Below are 13,316 nucleotides of genomic sequence, written 5' to 3' on the forward strand. Positions count from 1 at the left end.
AGTGTGGTACAAATCGCCTGTAATACCCGGCCAAGCCTAAGAAGGACTGGACTTGTTTCTTTGACTTTGGGACAGGCCACTTTTGGATGGCATCCACCTTGGCCTGTAGGGGGTTTATGGTTCCTCGACCCACCTGGTGTCCCAGGTATGTCACTGTTTTGGCCTATTTGACACTTTTTGGCCTTAACAGTTAGTCCTGCCTGCCTGATGCATTTAAAGACTTTTTCCAGGTGTTCTAGGTGTTCAGGCCATGAATCAGAAAAAATGGCCACATCATCGAGGTAAGCAACTGCATATTCTCCTAATCCTGCTAGTAGACCATCTACCAGCCTTTGGAAGGTGGCGGGTGCATTTCACAGCCCAAAAGGAAGCACATTAAATTCATACACCCCTGCATGGGTGATGAATGCTGACCTTTCCTTGGCAGGTTTATCTAGCGGAACTTGCCCGTACCCCTTGGTTAAGTCTAATGTAGAGATGAACTGGGCACGTCCCAACTTCTCCAATAGCTCATCGGTGCGTGGCATTGGATAGTTTTCTGGATGAGTTACCGCATTTAGCTTACGGTAGTCCATGCAAAAGCGTATTTCCCCATCTGGTTTGGGTACCAGAACCACTGGAGATGCCCATGCACTGGTAGATGAGCAGACAATACCCATCTGAAGCATGTTTTGGATATACCGTTCTATAGCAGCTTGGGCATGAGGAGACACCTGGTTGGGTGGGGTTCTAACTGGGTGAGCATTACCTGTGTCAGTGGAGTGGTATGCCCGTTCAGTCCGTCTTGGGGTGGCTGAGAACAATGGGGCGAAGCTAGTGCACAGCTCCTTGATCTGTTGCCGCTGCAGACGTTCCAGGGTTGTGGAGAGGTTCACCTCTTCCACGCCACCGTCACTTTTTCCTTCGTAGTAGACACCTTCAGGCCACTCAGCGTCATCTCCTCCCTGGGCTGTAAACTGACAACCTGTAAGTCTCTGGAATAAAAGGGCTTGAGAGAATTAATATGGTACACTCTGGGCTTTAGGGAAATGCTATGAGGTAGTTAACAGCTCCCAGGTGCTCTTGGACCGTGAATGGCCCTTCCCATGATGCTTCCATCCTATGGGCCTGTTGCGCCTTCAAGACCATAACCTGGTCTCCTACCTTGAAGGAACGCTCTCTGGTATGTTTATCATACCAGGCCTTTTGCTCTTTCTGAGCATCCTTTAGGTTTTCTTTAGCAAGGGCTAAAGAGTGTCGGAGGGTGCTTTGTAGGTTGCTTACAAAGTCCAGAATGTTAGTTCCTGGAGAAGGCGTAAACCCCTCCCATTGCTGCTTCACCAACTGTAATGGCCCCTTAACCTCATGGTCATACACAAGTTCAAATGATGAAAACCCTAAACTGGGATGTGGTACAGCCCTGTAGGCAAAAAGTAACTGCTGCAACACTAGGTCCCAGTCATTGGAGTGTTCATTCACAAATTTACATATCATGGCCCCCAAAGTTCCATTAAACCTTTCCACCAGGCCATTGGTTTGATGGTGGTAAGGGGTGGCAACCAAGTGATTCACCCCATGAGCTTCCCACAGTTCTTTCATGGTCCCTGCCAGGAAATTTGTCCCTGAATCTGTAAGGATATCGGAGGGCCAACCTACCCTGGCAAAAATGTTTGTTAGGGCCTGGCACAGTTTTAGCCCTGGTGTTGCCTAGAGCTACTGCTTCCGGCCATCGGGTAGCAAAATCCACGAAAGTCAGTATGTACTGCTTTCCTCTGGGGGGTCTTTTTTGGGAAAGGACCCAGAATAGCACAGCTACTCGCTGAAATGGGACCTCAGTTATGGGGAGTGGCTGGAGAGGGGCCTTGACCTGGTCTTGGGGCTTTCCCACTCTTTGGCACACCTCACAAGACCGGACATACTTGGCAACGTCCTTGTCCATCCCCTCCCAGTGGAAGGACTTCTCCAACCTGTCTTTGGTTCTGTTCAACCCAGCATGGCCACTGGGATGATCATGGGCTAAGCTTAAGAGCTTTCCCCGGTACTTAGTTGGAACCACCAACTGTTTTTGAGGATGCCAGTCTTCCTGGTGTCCACCAGAAAGAGTCTCCTTGTATAAAAGTCCTTGTTCTATAACAATCCGGGATCGGTTAGAAGAGCTGAGAGGTGGTGAGGTGCTCCGTGCCACCACCCAAGCTTTCTGAAGGCTGTCATCTGCTTCCTGCTCAGTCTGGAACTGTTCCCTTGAGGCTGGAGACACCAGTTCTTCCTTAGACTGTGGACTTGGGCTTGGTCCCTCTGGAAGTGATGTAGGTGATGGGGTTGTTTCCGTTGCTGGTGAATCGCCCTCTGCTGATGCACCAGGTGGTATTTCAGGCTCTGGATGAGCCTCCTGGGTGTGGTTGTCTGCTGCTTCTGCCAGTTCAGGGCCTCTGGTGCCCTCTGGCGTTGGGGCTGAAGATGGGTTTGCAAGCGCTGGCGTTAGTGCTGGCAGTGGTTCTGGTGTTGGTTGCTTTTCCAGTTCCGGGTCTGGGACTGGAGGCACTGTGGCTGTTGCAGTCGTTAGCAGGGGATCCAGCTCCACTACCTCTGTCTGGTTCTCTGGTAACACAGACGGGGCCCCTGTGGACGGCTCAGAAACAGGGATGGGTCTGGAAGCTTGCCTGGTTTGGCTGCGTGTAACCATTCCCACTCTCTTGGCCCGCTTCACCTGGTTGGCCAAGTCTTCCCCCGGTAGCATGGGGATGGAATAATTGTCATAGACTGCAAAAGTCCACATTCCTGACCAGCCTTTGTACTGGACAGGCAGTTCAGCTGTAGGCAATTCTACAGCTTTTGACATGAAGGGGTAAATTGTCACTTGGGCTTTTGGGTTGAATTTGGGTCCCCGTGTCTCTCCACATGATAACCTTCTTTCTGCCCACTCTCAAAATTTCCCTTCGCTCCAAGGGTATTTGAGAGGCATCTGGGCCTGGGGATCTTTGGTGTGATGGTGGTGTAATGAACTGCACTCAGTTGGGATTCTTGGGGCAGTTGGCCTTTATATGTCCCAGTTCATTACATTTAAAGCATCGCCCAGCTGACTGGTCACTGGGCCAAGGTGGGTTACTGGAGACTGGTGAGGTGGGAGAATAGGGAGTCTGGGGCATTCCTTGGGTTGTAGGTGTGGTCTTGGGTTGCCCTCGGTGATAGGGTTTATTGTCCGTTTGCCTCCTGTGATATTCGCTCCCCTTGCTAGTAGCTTTTTTCTTTTCTGCCACTTCCACCCATCTGGCTCCAATCTCCCCCGCCTCGGTTACAGTTTTGGGCTTCCCATCTAGGATGTATCTTTCTATTTCCTCAGGAACACCCTCTAAGAACTGCTCCAATTGTATTAGGAGGTGCATGTCGTCCAGAGTTTTAACCTTGGCTCCTGATATCCAGGTATCATAATTCTTTCCAATGTGGTAGGCGTGTCAGGTGAATGACACATCTGGTTTCCACCTTAGGGCTCTGAACCGCCGACGGGCATGCTCAGGTGTTAGCCCCATTCTGATTCTGGCCTTGGTTTGAAAATTTTTATAATCGTTCATGTGTTCCTTAGGCATTTCAGCCGCCACCTCTGCTAGGGGTCCACTGAGCAGTGGCCTCAGCTCTATCATGTACTGGTCTTCAGAGATGCTGTATCCATGGCAGGTCCTTTCAAAATTTTCTAAGAAGGCCTCAGGTCATCACCTGCCTTGTAGGTGGGAAATTTCTTGGGATGTGGAACAACAACTGGCGAAGGGTTGTTGGGGTTGGCTGGAACATCTGGATTATTCTTTGCTAAGTCCAGTTCATGCTCTCTCTCTCTCTCTTCCATCTCTTTTTCCTTGTTTTCTAGCGCCTTTTGTTGCTTTTCCATGTCTTTTTTGTGGGTCGCCTCTTTGGCTTTTTCTTGCCTTTCTAGTAGCTCCATCTCCTTTTCTTTTATTTCTATTTCTTGTTGTTTTATCCTCATCTCCTTTTCTTTTCTTTCCATGTCTAGCTTGTGGTCTGCTTCTTTGATTTGTTTCTCTGCAACCAGTTTTGCCCGTTCCTTGGAACTCATGTTTCCTGCTTTTTTGTGCTGGGGCGCCCTCTGCTGTTGACTGCCTGAAATGCTGCTTCTCTGTTGCCTCCTTAGGATTGCTTAGCAACAGAGTTTTTTCTAACACTTTTTAACTAGTTTTTCCCGTAGTTAGGAAAAAAAACTCTTTCATTTGCAAATGTGTTTTGTTGGTGTTCGCTGACTCACAACTGGAGTCCCTTTGTTTAACAAAAGACCCTCATTAAACTTTAATGCCTCTGCCTTCAGAGTACTCAGAAGGAAGAGAGAAAAAAAACCTGCAGACTTGCTTTTTAAAAACCCCTCTTCTCTTGCTTATAAACAGCTAGCAGAGAGAAAAGAAAAAAAAAATCCTACTGGCTTTTGGATTCTATCTTTCCCACACGCCGCTGCCACCATGTCATGGTATGAGTCCCCACTCTGAACCTTAGCGTCCAAAAGATGGGGTACCAGCATGAATTCCCCTAAGCTTAATTACCAGCTTAGAACTTGTAGTGTTGCCACCAACCAGGACTTGCAGTGCCTAGTACACTCTGGTCCCCCCAAAACCTTCCCAGGGGACCCCAAGACCCAGACCCCCTGGACTTAACACAAGGAAAGTAAACCCTTTCCTCCATCATTTCCTCTCCCAGGCTTCCCCTCCCTGGGTTACCCTGGAAGATCACTGTGATTCAAACTCCTTGAATCTTAAAACAGAGAGGAATTCACCTTCCCCCCCCCCCCGTTTTCTCCCCCTCCCAGATTCTCCCTGAGAGAGAGACAGTCATCTTAACACAGAGAGAAATCAGGCTTTTCCTTCCCCCCTTCTCTCCTTCCTCCCACCAATTCCCTGGTGAGTGCAGACTACCTCCCCTGGGGTCTTATCCAAGATAACCAAAAAATCAATCAGGTTCCAAAAAAGAAAAGCTTTTAATAAAAGAAAGAAAAAAGTACAAGTTGTCTCTGTAAAATTAAGAAGGCAAATGTTATAGGTCTTTCAGCTTAGAGACACTAGAGAAAAACCTCCCCCCAGCACAAATACAATCCTTCCAGCAAAAGGATTTGCAAATAAAGAAAACAAATAAACCGCCTTTCCTAATTGGTACTTACTAAATTGAACAGAAGAGGCTGTTTCAGAAATTTGGAGATATCTGCTTACATGTCTGGCCCCTCTCAGAACCCAGAGAGAACAGAGCGAAACCCAAAAAACACAAAGAAAGTCTTCCCTCCACCGAGATTTGAAAGTATCTTGTCTCCTGATTGGTCCTCTGGTCAGGTGTCCCAGGTTTACTGCTAGTTAACCCTTTATAAATAAAAGAGACATTAACCCTTAACCATCTGTTTATGACAACCGGTTACACAGACTTTATGTTTGTCCTCTGTACAGATTTTACCCCAACAGACTTCCTTTAGCCTCAGGTACTTCTGTCTTCTGCTTTCATCTCTTTTTGACCTTGGAGAAGCATTTTTAGAACAAGCGAAAGGAACATGCTAGAGTTGGAAGAATAATTAAAAAATTAAATAAATTATTTGAAAGTAGTGAATGAATTATTTGTGAATACATTAATCAACCCATTTCTCTACCTGGGGGAAAATTTGTTAAAAAAATCATAACTTTTAATTGAAAAAATATTGCAATATTCATTAGATAAATTATTTCCTGATTATTATTCTACCCTGTCCAGAAGACACTACTCTTCATTTACTCTTCACATGCAGTTATGCAATTCAGGACCTTTCAGAATATGTAACATTTTTTTTTCTTTTTGGTAGTGTTTCTTTTTCATCAGAATATCAGTGTAGTTTGTAGTAACTTGTGCATAACTGGTCTAGTCTATTTTGTACTTGTCAGGCTGAGAGAAGATTAGACATATGTAAACTCTTTTCAGTAATCAAAGGTGCCACTGCATAAACCTGTTAGCCCCTAATCCTGCAAACAAGCTTAATTTGATACATGTAAGTATTCCCATAAATGTTCCTGTACGTAAAAATTTGCAGAATCCAGGTCAGGATCTGAAACAGTCCAAGCCCCCTGACACACAGAGAATGTTGCAAAGCGAATCTAGGTACTAAGGCTTTTGGAAAGGGAGAGAGTTGGTGGAATTGAGGCTTGTTTGAGGGTGCAGAAGTCTATAGGAGGCCGTTCAGCTAGTGAGGGAAGTTGAGCAGCTGGTTTTATTATTTAGCTCCCAAACCTAAGTCCAAGGCACCTAGAGTTTTAAGGAACGTGCCTTTTGGTCCATATTTTATAAAGCTAAAGTAATTAATCCCTGGACTACCCGCATTCAGTCAGATCCTCAGTGGATGTCAATCAGCATAGTTCCACTAAAGCCAATGGTGCTTACACTGATTTCCACGAGCTGAAGAATTTGGCTCATTCACATCAATGGAATTACACCAAGATTATTTTTGTCCATTGTACACTTTAAAATTGGCTTTCAAATATGCTTTAAATATGTTTGTTTAATATAGTCATTTTCATCCTATTTATCCTGAAGGATTCCTACTATTTTCCACTTCCTTTTGGACCTCCTCCAAAGACAGGGCATTTATTATTATAATTGCTCATAATTATTTGTCATTATATTTAAATACAAAAAATTAACAGGCCAGGCCACCCTGAGACTGCTTATTGTGACATTTTTATAGCTGTGAAGGATTGCTTTCCTCTCATTATCGAAGAATAAAGTAATAACTTTAAAGGTCTTGAATGGACTTAATTAAAAAGAGTAATTACCATAGGTTGCTCAGATGGGATCTGAATAATTCAAGGTTTTATTTTCTCCATAGAATTCTGCTCTATGAGTAACTCCTTTAACAGCGATTTCCCTAGCATTTATTTATTTAAAGGAAAGGGACCTTTTTTATTTATATGACTCTCTACTCTGGTTTCTTTGAGAAGCTTTGATCTCTCCGCCTCGATTGTGCTAAGGCAATAATTGTTAACAGCTGAAGTTTTACCACTCATCTGTATGTTAAAACTCCACTTTTCCTCCTCCCCCTATTGAGGGCCAGAAGTTTAAGTGGGACTTGGTGCAATAAGTCTCGGCACAAGGATGAATTTCACCCCCAAAAGCCCCTTCACCCCCAAAAGCCCCTTTTGGGGGTATAGAAAGGAGATGGACATGAGGTAGTCAATACAAAACCTCTCTCCAAGATGAGACGGCAATCAGCATATTCCAGGAAATGGATTCTTGGTGAATTTTAGAGGACACTGGCAGTAAAGCTTGGCAGAAAGTTTTATTTGACTATTTAATTTTAAAATTAATTTACTTTGGTTACATTCACGCCCCTTTTGTCTCTGCTTTATAGGAACATTCACATAAACAAGTTTTAATGGCATAAATCTTCCTAGATAGCTAATGTCACAGTTACCTGTGGTAATATGAATTGGAAACACAAGTCAAATTTGCAAGTATGAATAATATTGTCAGCTGGGGTTTCATATTCATCCAAGCAGAGAACACAAATAACACCATGTGATTTAACTTAGTTGTAACCATGTACAACTAACCAACAATGCTTGAACAGTGATGGAGGATTAGCTGATTACTGAGTTACAAAACCTCACTGAATACTTTCTTTTTTCCATTTATTTGTGATTTGAATGTGCTCACAGATATTTCATGAGCAGAACACGAGGCTAACTTTTTTTGCACATAAATTATTAATTGTGTATTTAGAATCATCACAGATGAGCTACCAATGTCCTTTCCAATGTCCTTCATGAACAGTACTGAAACAGAAGATAGAAAGGGAAGAGCTCTACCAGTATTCACCACCGGCAATTGCCAGATGTTGGTTGTGCTGAATAAACAGTAGTATCCCCAACTAAGAACAAGGAAACAAAATTAAAAAATAGCATGCCCAAAGTTTCTCTCTAAATGGATCTCAAAGAAGAATAACTGCATTTGATTGGGGAGGGATAGCTAAGTGGTTTGAGTATTGGCCTCCTAAAACCCATGGTTGTGAGCTCCATCCTCGAGGAGGCCATTTAGGGAACTGGGGTAAAAAAATCTGTCTGGGGATTGGTCCTGCTTTGAGCAGGAGGTTGTACTAGATAACCTCCTGAGGTCCCTTCTAACTCTGATATTCTATGATTATCCAGATAATCTGTTATAAAGCCCTTGTGATAGAAAGGAGCTATCTACCTCTTTAGTACAATTAGTGCCAGGGCCAGCATTGAAGTATATGGGAATCTTTCCACTGATTCAGTGGACACTAATTTTGACATTCACTTTGTAGTAGCTCCTCCCTCTTGAACAATAGAAGTGACACTGGTTGTTTGTCTGGTCTAATTTTAAATGTCTCCAAGGATGGGGCTTCTACCACTTCCCTTGAGTGACTATAATCCCAGCCCTATAGATTTTACTACCAAGAAGTTTGAACTGACATTCAACCTACATTTCCCTTGCTTGCTTTCACCCTGTTTCTTCAGAGAGAGCAATTCCTCTCTCTCCACAGTTTTTACACCCTCCAAATCTGTAGACAGTTACCAGATTCCACCCTCCCACACCTTTAATTATCACCTAGCCATGCTATTCATATATAGCTGTGTTAATCTTTTTGCATGACCAATGCATTCCATTCACTCCCTGGATCACTTTTGTTGCTCTTTTCTGACCTCCCTTCCCTATGTCTATGTTTGTTTAATTCTGAGTTTCCCAAAACTGCACTTACTTTGTAGTAACCATACAGTGTATCTTATGGATCCCTCTGCAACTTCTGTACTTTACAATTTATGTTGGATTATAACATTTGAAGGACTTTTTTTCTAGTGTGAAAGGGTTTTCCTGCATTAACAAAGACCCTAGGCTCTTAGGTTGGGCTCTTCCAGAACAAGGGGTCATCACTGGAATTTGCATATCGTTATGTGTGACTGACATCATAAAAATTAGAATTTTTTTTACAACCACAGAAATAGGGTGACCAGATGTCTCGATTTTATAGGGACAGTCCTGATTTTTGGATCTTTTCCTTGTATAGGCTCCTGTTACCCCATCCCAGTTTTTCGCACTTGTTGTCTGGTCACCCTACACACAAATGACCTCTGAGAAAGTGTTTCTTTGGTCTCTCAAATCACTGCACTTTCCAGATTCACTATGATAGCTCTTGTCTTGGCTCAGAGAGCACCACATTGTCCTCTTCTCTTTGTCTGGGTACTATTTCTCAGTCCATTTCCCCCCACCCCCACACACACACACTGAATCTCTTATAACTTCCACCTGCCAATTTCTTCTATATCTAGTTTCAGAACCTGATACTTCTTCTTGACTCCTGATTGCTCTTCCTTCTTGTCTCCCTGAAGGTCCTTACTCCTGATTCTGTAGGTTCACTGCCCCTTGATCATCATCCAGGATGATATATGGTGTAGGCTTGTAAGCCCTGTGGCCTGAAGCCTAGGAGAGAAGGGAGATAGCTGAGTGAGCTCTCTGCTGGAATCTATTGGAGAGCAAGGAGAATTGACTGAGCAAGGCAGTACCTCATTTAAATGTCAGCTGTGCTCTCGAGGATACCTCATTTACATATCAAATACGTCCTGTGCTGTCATCTGGTGGAGAGCAAGGGGAGTCAAATCAGTGAGGCAATGTCTCATTTACATATTAACTGTGGAAAGGTTCCAGACATTGGGGTAGAATTCAGCTAAGTTTTGTATGTGGGGCTGATATTTTAGAGAAAACTGTGTTAGAAACCACCTGGGCAAAGCCTGGACAATGACTGGGTTTGGGGTCACCCTGATGATGTTTACTGAGATTGGGTAACAGAATGAGGGCTTAAAGGAAGAGAGATTGAATGTTCCTGGTTTCTTGCTGGGAACATCCTTCTGGGTGATAGGAGTCTGATGAATTCCTTGTGTCTCTGATCACCTTGCACCTAACAACAGCTAAGCTGAGAACTAGCTGGCTTATTTAAACAGAGCTCAGCAGTGATTCCAGTCATCTGGTAGTGGAAAGTACACAAGAAAGCTTACTAGCAGTTCTAGTCACCTGGCCAGCAGAGGGCAGTGCAAAGGCTTCAGCAGGATAGCAGCAAACTGAGGGCAGTTGTGTGGACTGTGCTCAGCACAGGAATTTGAACATCAATGTACACTGGCTTAAAGACTCTGGTGAGGCCTCCCTGTCCTAGCTGCTTAAATCATTCTATTAGGACAGTGGCAGAGCCTCAGAGTTGCCTAAGAATAATAGAATATCAGGGTTGGAAGGGACCTCAGGAGATCATCTAGTCCAAACTCCAAGAAGCAGGGACCCCGGAGCCACAAACTGTGAGTGGGAGTCTCAGCAGCAGAAAACCTGCTTTAGCCACTCAAGGTCCAATTGTTCAGGAAAAGGACCCATGCACCCTGTGGTAGGCAGGCGGCAGAAAGTATTACATTGCAACGTTTGTCCAAGTTCACCCTGTTCTATACCTTTCCTTTCCCCAGTAAAGTTCTTTTGTTGAGACCTCTGTCGAACGTGCTTGCAAGCGGGGACAGATGAGCCAGAGTGGATATAGGTTCCCAGATTACCGGGTGAGGGCTCAAGACAAAGTTAAGCAAATTGTAGAGAATCCCCTAGAAAGAAGGACCTGGCCCTTGCTGCTGCCAATGCCATTGGCACAAGGGTTGCAGGCTGCATGAACTGGAATGTGATCTTTGCTTCAAGCACATGTTTGTTCACATGCTACCCTCAGATTCAAAATTCTTACCTTGTATTTTTTCCTAAGCCTTTGTTTAACATGCGTCATATCCATCCAGTATCTAGAGTGCTGTCTTAACTATAGATGACTGGTCTTCTCTAATGGCAACATCTCTGTCTAGGTTACCATCATCCTTTCTCTTCCTGTACTGATATATAGCTTGTGCAGGTTTTGTCTCTCTCTGCAACTATTGCTCACAATCAGAATTCCACAGCTTTCACGGGTCATCACAGTCTGACTGCTTTTTGTCAAAAACAGTAAAGCAAAGTATTTAAACATAATACCAAACCAAAAGAAGCCACACAGATACTCCACTCATCTAAAGAGAGGTACAACATTATACAGAGGCATATAATTAAACACAAGTAATATAACAGAAATACGATAAAAGACCATAATCAGTCAAAAATCAACACAGGGTAATAACACATGGGGAATAATGAAATTACACTACTAAGGGCAATACCAAGAGATACATATGACTTCACATGGAGACAAGGACTGAAGTTTTGGAAATGTTCACACTGCCCGTGGGGGCACCAGTCCTTTATTTTCTCTAGGACAAGGGGCCAAACTTCTTGCAATCCATCAAAAGCCCTCTTTCAGCAATGGGGCATTTCATGATTTGCTTCCAACTTCAGCCATATCCTTTCTTTGATGGATGGATGCTCCTTGTGATCTCAGGTGAATGATATTGGTTGAGTGTTAGCCTCTGTCATGTTTCATCTCTCAGCATGTGAGCAAGTGTTTCTTGCCCATCGGACTAACTCATAAATTTGGATATGCTTTTCCTTTACATTCTTCTGGCAACTAATGAATTTTCTCCTTCGAGGCTAGCGCTCTCAGGCAAACTCCTGTTGCTTCTTACTCAGCCTTGTTTTCACGCTAATGACTCACTTTTCACTGCCTCATTGCTGGCTGATTCTCAAACAAAACATGCTTTTTAGTCTCTCCCATCTTCAAAGATCCATGCCTTTCCCTACTGCTTCCTTCGACAATTCATGACTTCCCCTCTTCTCTCTTCCTAGTCAGAGCTTTTTTATTAGAATGAGAGAACCCTGAAAAAGGCTGGTTTGCAGTTTCAGTGCTCAAGTGGGGGATGTATATGTGTCTATTATACTTAACAGGTCTACAAATACAGCGTGAGAAATGCATAATTTGGACAATGTTAACTAACTAATTTGCAGCTCCTCTCCAATCCCTTACTAAGAAGCTAGTCTGTCAGAAGTACTTACATGACCCCCATTTCTAAGGTGTTGGGGCACCTCACAGTCTCTAACATATTTATGCTCACAACATCCTGTGAGGTAGGGAAGTGCTGTTTTTCCCATGTGACAGTTGAGGAACTGAGAAAGCAGCAAAGAATCCTGTGGCACCTTATAGACTAACAGACGTTTTGGAGCATGAGCTTTCGTGGGTGAATACCCACTTCGTCAGATGCATGTAGTGGAAATTTCCAGGGGCAGCTATATATATGCAAGAAAGCTAGAGATAATGAGGTTAGTTCAATCAGGGAGGATGAGGCCCTGTTCTAGAAGTTGAGGTGTGAAAACCAAGGGAGGAGAAACTGATTTTGTAGTTGGCAAGCCATTCACAGTCTTTGTTTAATCCTGAGCTGATGGTGTCAAATTTGCAGATGAACTGAAGCTCAGCAGTTTCTCTTTGAAGTCTGGTCCTGAAGTTTTTTTGCTGCAGGATGGCCACCTTAAGGTCTGCTATAGTGTGGCCAGGGAGGTTGAAGTGTTCTCCTACAGGTTTTTGTATATTGCCATTCCTAATATCTGATTTGTGTCCATTTATCCTTTTCCATAGAGACTGTCCAGTTTGGCCGATGTACATAGCAGAGGGGCATTGCTGGCATATGATGGTGTATATTACATTGGTGGACGTGCAGGTGAATGAACCGGTGATGGTGTGGCTGATCTGGTTAGGTCCTGTGATGGTGTCGCTAGTGTAGATATGTGGGCAGAGTTGGCATCGAGGTTTGTTGCATGGATTGGTTCCTGAGCTAGAGTTACTATGGTGTGGTGTGCAGTTACTGGTGGGAATATGAGAGACTTTCCCAAGAACTGAGAGACTTTCCCAAGCAGGGCCATGCTTTGGAGGTCCCTGTGGGCCAGTGCGATTGGCCGGTGTGGTCAGCCCCGGAAATGATGGATTCTTCACTTCTTCCCCTGGCTCTGCACTCCCCTAGGGATGGCTTTGTGCCCAAGTCACACAGGAAATCTGTAGTAGAGCAGGGAGTTCTATCCTCAATCCTTTATCCTGCTAACTTCTGGACCATGCTTCCTCTTCTAGTCCTTGCTTCTGCTCACCTTGCTGTCCTCTTGCACTTTAGGTCATTGACTTCAGTGCAGTCTTCTCTTTTCTCCAATCAAATAATTCTAGAATAATAATGGGCACGTTTGGAATGTTTCCTCCAACAGTCTGTATGTGCTGTCAGAACACTGAGCGCTGCAAACTGCATCAGGCCCCTGTGAAGCAGGTAGGTATTACTGAAGTCCTTCTGGAGATGAGTAAATAACAAGATACGCTGGTTAAATGAAATTTTCAATGTTGCAAAGCAGATTAGTGGCAGAACTGCAAATAGAATCTTCAATGATTTCTCACTCCCAGGCCC

Source organism: Gopherus evgoodei, chromosome 6 (assembly GCF_007399415.2).
Source record: "Gopherus evgoodei ecotype Sinaloan lineage chromosome 6, rGopEvg1_v1.p, whole genome shotgun sequence".
Lineage (NCBI taxonomy): Eukaryota > Metazoa > Chordata > Testudines > Testudinidae > Gopherus > Gopherus evgoodei.